Genomic DNA, 13,498 nt, shown 5'->3' with positions numbered 1-13,498 from the left:
AGATGGTGCCATTGCATTCCAGCCCGGGCAACAAGAGTGAAACTCCATCTAAACAAACAAAAACAAAACAAAATAAAAAAGCCTAAAGTTCTGGCCAGGGTACAAACAGAAAGAAGTAGAACATAAAGATAAAAGTCAATTGGTCACCAATCTTAAATACCTTCTAGGTTCAGAATACAAGCCGCCACAGAGACCTACAAAGAACACAAACATACAGGTCTTGTCTTTAAAAACTTATAGTTTAGGGCCAGGCATGGTGACTCACACCTGTAGTCCCAGTACTTTGGGAGGCTAAGGTAGGAGGATCGCTTGAGCCCAGGAGTTCAAGACCAGCCTGGGCAACATAATGAGATCCTGTCTCTACCAAAAATTAAAACATTAGCTGGGCATAGTTGCATGTACCTGCAGTCCCAACTACTTGGGAGGCTGAGGCAGGAAGATTTCTTGAGCCTAGAAGTTCAAGGCCACAGTGAGCCATGACTATACCACTACACTCTAGCCTGGGTGACAGAGTGAGACCCTGTCTCTCAAAAAAAAACTTAACAATCTAAGGTACAAAGAGACACACACATAGTTGGGGGGGCGGGGTTTGCAAGCAATACCTTCATACGTTATGCGTATACACCCATATATAGCAATACAAATTTTATATATCTATTCTCCCCATATGTGTCTCTTCAACCCTTAGACTATAAAATCTTATACATATACATACACATAATGCTCAATTCATAGAAACAAGTAAAGCTGCTCCTCAACTTACAATGCAGTTACATCCTGATAAACCCATCATAGGTTGAAAATCTCGTAAGTCAAAAGTGCTTTTTCAATTTATATTTTCAATTTACAATGGATTTATCCAGACGTAACCCCATCATTAAGCCAAGATTGCATATGGCTTTTGCACCACTGCAAAGTTGAAAAATTGTAAGTTGAACCATGGTAAGTCAAGGACCATGTGTACAAATTAATAACCTCTCATTGCTGAACAGGCAAAGTCTGAATCCCATGGGCTAGAGGAGCTACCCACTACGCCATTCCCCTCTTAGTTTTCTTTAATAGCCTCAACTCAGGAAATTTTTCTCCTTTTCTTCGTTTTGTTATTGCTTCTCCTCCATCTCTTCCATTGTTTCCTCTTGTACTCCTCACAGTCTCATGTTAGCCATCCAGGATTTATTCACTAATGCTTTTTTCTTTTCCCCACTATTTTCCTCCCTTTGGTTGGTTGGTTGACTTTTTCTTTTTCCTTTAAGAGTATTTTTTTCTACTTGGTCTTCCAAATTATTAACTTGAATTTCTCAAATCATAGCCTTTAATTGCAAAGTCTTCTTTGAACTATCCTTGAATTCCCTTAAGTCACCTTATTTTCCTTAATTAAAGTTGACAAATATCTCCCAGGCTGCTCCACTTTATTCAGATTGTTCTCTTTGATCTTCACTTACTTGGCCGAAGGGTGTTCTTGTATGTGTTGTTATTGTTACTTGCCTGCTTTTAGGGGCCTCACCCAGTTGTTAGAATCGCCATGGAGCCCAAGTTTTTAATTGCTCTGAGCTGCCTGCCAGCCCCCCAACTGCTGGGCTCAGGACAGACAACAAGTTTAGAGCTGGGAATGGAGGGGGAGTGGGATGGAGTCAGGTTGCCATCTGCCTCAAATCCCTGAGAAACCTTTGGGAATTGAGCATTTAAATCACACTCCACTGTATTTTCAAGAATCCCACATTTAGAGTCAATGACCTGGATTCCAGTGTGGTGTCTTATTCACCATCTGAGTGACCTTGAGCACTTATAATGTGAGGTTCCTCTTCCTCGAGCAAAAATTGAGGATTCGCAATATTGCCCTCCATGCCTCCCCAGGATTTGTTGTGAGGATCAAGTAAAACGATACCTCAGTGCCAAACACTGGTGTGTTTATGGTGGCTATGGTTCCTAATCCTAGCTTCTATTCTTTCTTTGGCTAAAGTAATAGAAATGGAAAAAGAATGCACATGAAAAAAAAATTGTGAAATATATACAGTTGCTAGAGCCCAACAGAGAAATGCCTACAAACAGAACAATTCTAGAAGATTTTCAAGAAAACTATACATTTATTGTTTAACCCAGACTATAGATAGGGAGAAGGAAGAAGGGCCACTGCAAACACACACCAGTGCCTGCTCCCTGGCTAACTACCAAGCAGGAGTGGAGAGAGCAAGAGAGGAAGAGGAGGTAGGGGAGAGGAGAGGAAGTGATTAAGCACAGCAGTTTGAGATCTGAGAGACATGCTGGAGACCCCCTTCACCAGTCTCCAATGACAAAATGAAAACTTTAGTCAAAATCAGTTTAACAAAGTGTATTTGTTAAATTTTATTTGATCAAAGAGCGATTCACGAAGAGGCAGCACTCAGGACCAGAAGAGGTTCAGAGAACTCTACTCCAAACTGTGGGCATTGAGTACTCACAGGCAGGAAAAGGCTGAAGAGAGCAGAAACAAAGAACACCAAGTGGATCTGTCATTTCAAAGTTACTTTCCTGGTAAGGGTTAAAGCAGAGGGACTTACTTATCATGCCTGCTAAAACTGACCTCTTTGGATATTTGGCTATTATCCCTTTCTCCTGATTTCTCGGAAGGTTAGATAAACCACTTAGGTGACATGAAACTTTAGCACAAGTGATTCCATTTTGGTTTGGTTTATTAGAGCCTAGTGCATGGGGCTTAGCCAAATCAGTAGCCTCCTACAAATTGTATTTAACACCATTTATGTGACCTTGAGAAAGCTTTTTTATCTCTCTGAACCCATCCCCTCATCTGTAAAATGGGGAAATAATATAAGAGCTTTGCCAGGGAGTTTCTGTCAAGATAAAGTGGGATAATAACATATTATACACAAAATTCCTGACACATAAGAAGTTCTCAATAAATGGGAGTAAATTGTGTATGTATTTCCCTTTTCAGACAACTCACACTACATTTGTTTGACTTTACAGACAGACCTTTTTTCAATTTTCTAATTTAGACCCCCAACCCATTACTTGCAATTCAAGGGAAAGAAAATCCCTTTCTTGAATTATAAAATAACAGCCCTTCTGTGATAGGTTTGAATGATGAGTTTCTCCTCTGCCAAGAATAAAAATAAAGTGAAATTAACATTCTCATCGGCTGAACACAGGCCTCAGAGAGACTGGCAACTGTCACTACGTCATTGTGGAGACACATTGACAAGCAGGAACACAGAGTGCCTGGTGGAACACTGTATGTCTAATTATAGAATATTTAATTCGCTGGCCTATTTTGGCAGGGATGGCCCCAGCACAGATTCATGAAGACAAATAAAGCTTCTGCATCTTAGCGCTTGGCTTGACGGCCAACAAGCACTTACAAACACCTGCTCAGTGCTAAGCACCAAGCATTAGGGGGAATCAAAAGAAATTAAAGAGGTGGTCCCTGCCCTTGAAGAGCTTATGGTCTATGCTTACGGTCTACACAATCAAGTTGTTTCTACATTCTTGCTTTAAAATAGATATATATATAACCACACAGTTGAGATTTGCAGAACCTTATTTTAAATACATTTAATATTATGTTATTTAACTCCCTTTTTTTCATAGTTCAGTTAACTGTGAGGCCTGCAGAGTTTGTGTGACTTATTCATACAAAAATGATATCACTTAAAGAGAAAGAGTATGTGAAAAGTGGTTTCCAAGTACGGATCTAATGAAGTTCTTGAAAATCATATAAAATTCCCGTGAGTGTATCAGGCAAGCTGCATGGTGTGTGTGACCCAGATTTTTTTTTTTTTAATCGCATCTTTTTCTTCCTTTTCGGAAACACACAGATACATAAGAAAATGGCTTAAATGAAAAAACGGACCACTCCAAGGGAGGAAAAGGATGGAGGTGACACTGTGTAAGTTGGCAGCCAGCCCTGGTGGCAGGGGTGAGGCACAGACCAGGGGGTCTCAATCAGCAGCAACCTAGTGGCCACCTCCTTCACCTCTCACAACACAGGAGACTCCAGGAGTGGCTCCACCTTTGACTCTGAAGGATCATCCCTGAAAGATCTGGCAGAGGGCAAGCTCCCAGAATCGGGGCCTATCTTAGGAACTTTTCCGTCTGAGGAGTTAGAAAAAGATAATTTTCTTGCAGAAACTCATCCAAAGCATCCAAAACATTTTGTTTAATGTAATCCAAATGCCCATACCAACATTGACTTCTACCCCTCAGAACATTCCACACCATCTCTCACTCCAGTTAGACATAAATACAAGATGCAGTGAATGATTCCTGCAGTTGGGTGGACGCAAATTCCCATCCAGGTTCCCACACGAACTGGTTCTGTAAATTAGACGTACAATTGACCCACTGCAAGCCAAGGTGTTCCTGTCTGCAAAGTTGGGATCATGCATCCTCCTTGGAGGATGTGTGGGAGAAAAGGGCCAGGCACCCGGAGGCATTCAGGGAATGGCAGCTCCCCTCATCTGTTCCACCTCACCTGCTTTTCCTGGGTGACCTTATCTGTGTGACCACCTTTCAGCAAAGGGTCTATTCTGGGCTTCTTAATGGAAATGTGCAGAGAAGCTCCAAAAAACATCGGAAGAGAAAGGGCTACAGAAGCTACGTGAGTAAAACCTTCCATTCTCATAGCTCCAGGTGAGCCTTCGCAATCATCCGAACTTTTCCAGATGTAGAAATTCGGGCAAGTTGTGAACTCAACAATGTGTTAGTTTTCAAATGGGGATAATACTACTAAGCCTACCTAAGGAGACAATTATGAGAGTTTAAAAGAATTAAAACCTATGCAGTGTTTAGGACCGTGCCATGGCATACTGTATACACAATGCAAGTGTTTGCTCTTAGTGCGAACTCAGTTTCTCAGGGTTCACCAAGGGAGCTGGTGGCAGAGCTATGGCTAAACCCACTCTCCAGACTCCTCACCTAGTGCTCTTTCCCAGATCCTGTGTCTTTACTTTCCAAAGCTGCATATTCCTAGCTTTTTCTCCTAACTTGGAGCAGAATTGGATTTATATTTACTGTTTCATGTACCAAGGTAACATTTCAGGTATACATTTCCCATTGTCCACAAATCTATGGAGAAATGTTAGCCTTGATTACTCTGAATTAGAATGTGATCCAATTACATAATTTTTTTCAAGACATGGTGCTTTAGAACATACATGTAGTAACAAGAATTAAAACAGTATACCGTGGAAGGAAGTGTGCTGGGATAAGCCTGGATTGTCTCTCAGTTTCACACCAATACCTAATTCTTACTTCCTTTCTGCCCAACCCAGTGGAAGAGATGTTCTATTTCCCCTCAAGGACAAGCTCTCAATCCTTGCTTAAGATCCCTCAGCTACTCCCCTCTACCTTCTGGTGAAAATCCATACTGTTCAGCAGGGCACACAGGTTAGGAAGGCACCATGTGGCCCTACCCTGCCTCTCCAGCCTCTCTTTTTTTGCACATCATAACCACTCTGGGCTCCTGCCGTCCTGAACCACTGGTAGTTCCCTAGACATACCAGGCCTTGTCAAGCCACTGTAGCTTCGCACACACTGTTTCCTTTGTCAGACGTGGTCTTTGCCCTGCTCCTTCTCCTAATTAATGTACTCAGGCATCAAAACTCCTATCAGGTAACTCCTCCTCCAGGAAGCCTTCCCGTACCACCCCAGCCTGCCTCCTACATGCTTTCACTGTACCTTAAGACCATCTTCATCTCAGTATGCATAGTAATGCACCATCATGGTCTGTGCTTGGCTGACTCCTCTTCCACACCAAGAGCAAGCTCAATACCCAGCAAGATGCTTGCCAAGAGTAAAAACTCTGAAACTGTTTGACAGATAAATCCAGTCTCACAACTTACTGTGTGACCTTGAGCAATTCATTTGACTCGTTCAGGTCTCAGTTTCCTCATTTAAGACGGGAAGAGTTAGATCAGATCATCCCTAAGAATCATGTAAGGCCTATATTTTATAACTTGCAGTCGTTCTTTCATTTTAAAGAAATAACAGCTTTTCCCACTCCAGTTATTGATAAAATGAGATTAGTAATTTGAAAGTACTTAAAAATGAATTTTTTAAGGGCCACAAATTCACATTATTTTATGTAATTGTAAAAATACAAAATAAAAATGTTTTTGGTACTACCTAGCACATATTGGTAGATAATATGCATTCATTAAGTGTTCCTTGAGAGCTAGATTCATTTTGTCACACAGTTACAACTACTGCAAGAAGCAGAGATGTTGGCCCGGCACAGTGGCTCACGCCTGTAATCCCAAAACTTTAGGAGGACCAGGCGGGTGGATCATGAGGTCAGGAGATGGAGACCATCCTAGCTAACACAGTGAAACCCCATCTCTACTAAAAATACAAAAAATTAGCTGAGCATGGTGGCACGCGCCTGTAATCCCAGCTACTCAGGAGGCTGAGGCAGAAGAATCGCTTGAACCCAGGAGGCAGAGGTTGCAGTGAGCCGAGATGGTGCCACTGCACTCCAGCCTGGGTGACAGAGCGAGACTCCGTTTCAAAAAAAAAAAGTAGAGATGTTAATTTTTCAGCAGAGGTAGTTAAGCAAGTCACACAGGTAACTTGGCAAGTGACTAGATGAGATGTAATTCCAATATCCATATTCTTTCCACTGCTTTCATTTTAAGTAAGCTTTTGAAAAAATCACCCTGTATTACATTTTTCCCAATAATAAAAATAAAACCTCCCCTATTCCACCTCATCAAATTGATCACAAACCATAAAATAGTGTACTTTTATTTAAAATAAACCTTTGACATACTTCAGATTTGATGCAAGTAGCCAGAAGGGAATAATAATATCAGAAAAGTACAATCAAGTTAATGCCCTGATGCCTTAAAACAGATTGGCTGATCACCATGAGCACCCACTCCCCAAGTCTTAAAGAAAAGATGATTGGGTTCAGCCGAAGTTCTTACACACCAGATGATGGGCGTAAATGCTTTTGCTTCTGCTTTGATTTGCAAGGACTTTGACTGGCTGCCTGGCCCCGGAGGCCCCCATTTCACTGCATGAGGACACTGGTCCTCTCTGACACTTGTTTCGGCAGAAGGGAATTAGCAGTTCTTTAATTTCTGTTTTTCATACATAAAATTCCAAATAACTACTTGCTCTTAGCCACATGTAACTATCATTTTTCTTTCCCTTTTTTTTTCCATCGATGTAAGAACTACAAACTTTTTTTGCATAATCATAAGATGCTATCAGAGACCTTGTTATGGACTGAATTGTGTCTCCCCAGAATTTATATATTATATTTGGAGCTAATTAAGGAGGTAATTAAGGTTAAGGGAGGTCATAAGGGTACGGTCCTAATCCAATAGGATTTATGTCTTCATAATAGGACTTGTGTCTTCATAAGAAAAGGAAGAGATACCAGGACCACAGGCACACAGAAGAAAGGCTATGTGATGACATAGCGAGAAGGTGGCCTTCTGCAAGCCAAGAAGAGAGCCCTCACCAGAAATCAACCCTGCCAGCACCTTGATCTTAGCCTTTTAGGCTCTAGGATTGTGAGAAAAGAAATTTCAGTTGTTTAAGCCACCCAGTATGTGGCATTCTGTTATGGTATCCCCAGCAGATTCATACAGACCCCTACCATGACCTGAACCCCCTCCTCATCTCTGTTGTTGAAAGTGAAAACATGAGCATACATATCTATGGAACATGGAGGGGAAGCCATGAAAACAATCAATACTTCCAGCAAAATGGAAAGTGTTTAAAATCATTCACATTAGCAAAAAGGGAAAAAGGTACTGCAGGGTCTTCCAATTTTTGGGTAAAGAAAAAATTAGTCCCACTGAGTTTATCAGCATTTATTTTTTAAATTACTTAAAATAACAAGTGAAAAAGTTTATCTTGTCATTCCATGGCAAAAAAATAAATAAATTTTTGCATTACAGTTCCTGTTGTATTTTTAGTTAGGAGGTAGAATCTTGGGAATGATGTTTTGATTTTTCCAAGTGTTCATTTCATTCAAAGCAAATTAGTCAGAGAATCACAACCGGTAATAAATCCATCATCACAAGTGGCCCTGATCTCAGAACACTACTGTGCTGAATCCTGAGATAAATCTTTATGTCAGAAATCCTATTATTCAGAAGTAGAATAAAAATAACAATCGGAGATGACATCAGAACAGGGAGAACATTGCATTTTTCTTCTTTGCGTGTCAGAAGAAGTTAACTTCCGCTCATCACCAGCTGAAATGATCGTACAGGATCCTGCAAAATATCTGGGTAGCTCCAACATAAATAATCTTCTGTCCTCTGGGGAAAATTCTTTTTTCACTCTATGGCTTCAGAAAAACTGTTGGCATAGGTACCCAAACACCTTCTGGAGATGGCATGGAAATATCATTCAGTGAGTTGAGAAGAGATAAGGATGTGTTTTTACACTTGTGGATAAGTAGACACTGCTTGGAGAATTACGATCACTCTTGTCAACACGTCCTTTCTCAACTCTTAGTCTGTGGCTTATTTAAAGACATTAAAGGGAGTATTGGTTAGTGTGGGGGGGGTGCAATTAGGTAGAAGAAATTGGCAAAAGTGCAATACAGATAAAATTGAAGAGATGAGGCAAGGCAAGAGGAAACATCTGGAGCACCTGGCAGGGGTCATTTTAGGATTCTCGCCTGAAGTGGCTCATTATTGACTCTTCATTGTTAGCCTATGATCTGGTTTTTACTGCCATTGCAGATTTCTCTAAAAACAAATAGGATAAAAGCAAACATTACCATTTGCTTTTAAGGATCACAAGATGTCCTCTCAACTCTCACATGCAGATCCTATTTCAATAATTTCACAACTAATTGGAGTTTTTGCCATGACTGCTCCTCAAAACACCACTTAACTTGAAGAACACATCACAGAGAAACTATAGTCAGAATCTGCCTGAGTCACTCGTGCCTGATCACAAGTCGAAGAGAAAGCCTTGCAACTGTGTTTCTTGGGTCTGACTAGGTCGGTTTCCTTTTACTTTCATGAGACAGTACATTAACCCAGAATGTTCAGAGAAAATAGTTTGCTTTTTTAAAAAAAATATTGTTTTATTGTGGTAAGAACACTTACCATGAGATTTACCCTGTTAACAAATTAAGTGTATATAATACAGTATTGTTGACTATAGGGACAATGTTGTACAGCAGATCTCTAGAATGTGTTCATTTTGCTTAACTGCATTTTTAAGCCCATTGATTAGTAACTCCCCATTTCCTCCTCTGCCCAGCCCTTGACAACCACCATTCCTCTCTTTGATTCTATGAGTCTATTTTAGATATATCATCTAAGTAGAATCATGCAATATTTACTCATCTGTGACTGTTGTTTCACTAAGCATGATATCCTCAAGGTCCCTCTATGTGACCAAGTAGGATCTATAGGATCAAGTAGGATCCATTTGATCCTGAAGCCCTCTGAACCGAGGCAGCCCTCTTCATCCTCACCTAGAAAATGGTCCTGAGTCTTGCAGAGTCACAGGACTCTGATGCTAACCCTCAGTTACTGTGGAGCACTTCTGAAGAAGCAGGAAGTTCAGCTGACATCCAATAGACGTTGCTTTGGGGAACAAATTTTAGACATCTTTTACTTTCTCATTTTTTTACTTTCTCAAAAATGAAAACTCTAGATACTTTTGTGAACCTTATTTTTTCCCTCTAATTCAGCTACAGATTTCTGCGGACATTTCAATCCTAACTTGTCCAAGTGTTAGCTCTTTGGTGACTAAGCAGACACTTTATTGATAGCAAGAATAAGATAAAGAAGATCATAGGGATTTTTATTTAAAATTATATTTCATTTACTTCATTATACATGGAGCCAAGATGAAATTTATATCTATACATTCTTTTCCATTATGTTTTCAGAGCATTTTTCTACAAAATACCCTACCCCATAAACAATTGCTATTCACAAATTATTCGAATCAAATCAGGTCTCAGCAAATTCCCAACTCTGCAATGTCATTGCAATGTTATATATAAAAGAGATCCTGAAATAAGTAAGCTATTATCATATATTTGAAAATTTGGCCAGGCATGATAGCATGCGCCTGTTATCCCAGCTACTCAGGCTGGGGAGGCTGAAGTGAGAGGACCAGTTGAGCCCAGGAGTTGAAATCCAGCGTGGGCAATATAGAAAAGTCCCTGTTTCAAAAAACTAATGATAATAAATCAAAGAATATCTGTTTTGGATATCAGAGATACTAACTTTAGTAATATTTGTTGTGATAGCTCCTCACTGCCTTTTTCCTTTGGACAAATACCATTTTTGTAGAATAGATCATTCTGTAAAAATAGATTTTGTTTTTAAACGAAAATTTAATGATGTGAATAAAATACATAAATGTTCCTCTTTAATAGATCAAAATGCACAGAAGTTATAAAAGTATTCAGTAACTATTACTTTATTTTCTTTCTCTGTCAGTCATATTCATTTTAGAAATACAGTTTTACTAATATACTTTACTCAGAAACGGAGGGAAACAGGCTGGGTGAGACCTCATTAGGATTGATGATATAATACTGCCTGGGTACAGACAATCCCTGCTCCCTTACCTAATACTGCTGGTGGGCTAAAATTTCTCAGTTAGATATACAACACATATTAATAACAGCTACTTCTTATTGAGGGCTTACCTGGAACTAGCTATGGTATTTATATACATTATTTTATTGAATGAAGAGACATTACTATACACAACTTAAGATGAGGAAACTGAATCCTAGTGAGATTATGCAACTTGGCTAATTGGTAAGTGACAGAGCCAGAATTTGAACCTAAATTATAGCAGAGGTTCTCATTACAGAAATGGGCATCTCCAAGGCCAAAACTATTTTTATAATACTGAGTTATTTGCCTTTTTTCACTTTTGTTTTTTCATGAGTGTACACTTGAATTTTCCAGAAGCTACGTGATGTGGGCTCGCAGCAACACTCTGACAGCTAATAGAAGGTGGGTTTATGTATTCTCATATTTTAAAAATTTATCGATTTTCATTTCCATCATGGTAAATATTTCTAGAAATTACCCACATATCATCTGCCCACTTTTTAATTGAGTTGTTTTTTGCTTGTACATTTGTTTAAGTTCCTTGTAGATTCTGGATATTAGACCTTTGTCAGATGCATAGTTTGCAAATATTTTCTCCCATTCTGTAGGTTGTCTGTTTACTATGATAGTTTATTTTGCTGTGCAGAAGCTCTTCAGTTTAGTTATTATAGGTCTTGTTTGTCAATTTTTGCTTTTGTTGCAATTGCTTTCGGTGTTTTCATCATGAAATCTTTGCCAGTTTCTATGACCAAAATGGTATTTCCTAGCTGATTTTCCAGGACTTTTATAGTTTTAGGTTTTACATTTAGGTCTTTAATCCATTTTGAGTTGATTTTGTATATTGTGTAAGGAAAGGGTCTAGTTTTCAGTCTGGGGAAGACATACATGTGAACAACAAGCATATGAAAAAATGTTCAATATCACTAATCATTAGAGAAATGCAAATGAAAACCGCAATTAGATACTATCTCACAACAGTCAGAATGGCCATTATTAAAAAGTCAAAAAATAACAGAAGCCAGCAAGGTTGCAGAGAAAAGGGAACGCTTATTCACTGCTGGTGGGAGTGCAAATTAGTTCAACCATTGTGGAAATCACTGTGACAATTCCTCAAAGAACTAAAAACAACTACCATTTGACCCAGCAATCCCACTACTAGGTATATACCCAAACGAATATAAATGATTCTACCATAAAGATACATGCCTGTGTATGTTTATTGCAGCACTATTCACAATAGCAAAGACATGGAATCAACCTAAATGCCCATCAATGGTAGACTGGATAAAGAAAATGTGGTACATATACACCACAGAATACTATGCAGTCATAAAAAAGAATGAGATCATGTTTTTGCAGGAACATGGATGGAGCTGGAGGCCGTTATCCTTAGCAATCTAATGCATGAAGAGAAAACCAAATACTGCATGTTCTCACTTATAAGTGGGAGCTAAATGATGAGAACACATGGACAGAAAGAGGGGAACAAAAGGCACTGGGGCCTACTCAAGGGTGGAGGGTGGGAGAAGGCAGAAGTTCAGAAAAAAAGAAAAAGAAAACCTATCGGGTACTATGTTTAGTAACTGGGTGATGAAATAACTGTACACCAGACCCTCGAGTTACAAGTTTACTATATAACAAACCTGCACTTGTACCCCTGAACCTAAAATAAAAGTTAAAATATATTTTGTTAAGTTTACCATCACACCGATTTTTTAAAAAAGATGTGCAACATGTATACCTATGTAACGAACCTGCACATTCTACACATGTAACCCAGAACTTTAAAAAAATGTGCAAAATAAAATTGTGTTGAGGAAAAAAAAAGTCTAAGGAAAATGTCTTCTTTTCCTTAAAATATATCTAAATTGTCCATGTCTCTATGAAGAAGATAAAAATAGCATGATCTAACCCACTGAGTCATGCTGTGCTTCCTCACATCTGTGTTCTGTTGCTTTATCAATGTGTAAGGAAATAAGCTCTAGTTTATTAAATTTCTTAAACAGAAAAAAGGAAAAAAAAAGATAACCCACATAAACAAATGTTTTGTCTTGTTTTTTGAAGTCCTCAATAATTTTTTGTTGTTGTTTTGAGATAGGGTCTCACTCCATCACTCAGGCTGGAGTCCAGTGGTGCAATGTTGATTCACCGCTACCTCTGCCTCCCGAGTTCAAGCGATTCTCCCACTACAGTCTCCCAAGTAGCTGAAACTACAGGCACGCTCTACCACACCCAGCTAATTTTGGTATTTTTTGGTAGAGACGGGGTTTTACCACATTGGCCGGGCTGGTCTCGAACTCCTGGAGAATGATACATTTATGTTGATATTTTGCCTTTTAAATCCACTTGTAATTCTTGTTCTCCTGACCTCAAGTGATCTCCCGCCTCAGCCTCCCAAAGTGCTGGGATTACAGGTATGAGCATGCCCAGCCAGTCCTCAATAATTTTTAAGAGTGTGTAATGCAGACCTGAGACCAGAGTTTGAGAAACACAGCATTATATTATCCTGGAGAACAATGCTACTCCAACCTCAGATTTCTAGTAGCCCAGTAAAATACATTTATCGAACAAAGAAAACCGGCTGGGCACGTGGCTCACTCCTGTAATCCCAGCACTTTGGGAGGCCAAGGCAGGCGGATCACAAGGTCAGGAGTTCAAGACCAGCCGGCCAATGTGGTGAAACCCCAACTCTATTAAAAACACAAAAATTACCCTGGCATGGTGGCGGGTGCCTGTAGTCCCAGCTACTTGAGAGGCTGAAGCAGGAGAATTGCTTGAACCCTGGAGGTAGAGGTTGCAGTGAGCCAAGATCACACCACTGCACTCCAGCCTGGGCAACAAGAGCGAGACTCCATCTCACAAAAAAAAGAAAGAAAGGAAACCTTGTCGATAAAGTATAAAACAAAGCAAGGGTTTTTATTGTATTTTATGGGGTGGGAATTCTTTAT

This window comes from Pan paniscus, chromosome 1, assembly GCF_029289425.2.
Source record: "Pan paniscus chromosome 1, NHGRI_mPanPan1-v2.0_pri, whole genome shotgun sequence".
Taxonomy (NCBI): domain Eukaryota; kingdom Metazoa; phylum Chordata; class Mammalia; order Primates; family Hominidae; genus Pan; species Pan paniscus.
The sequence above is the reverse complement of the archived record's forward strand: the minus strand, read 5'-3'. Positions refer to the sequence as shown.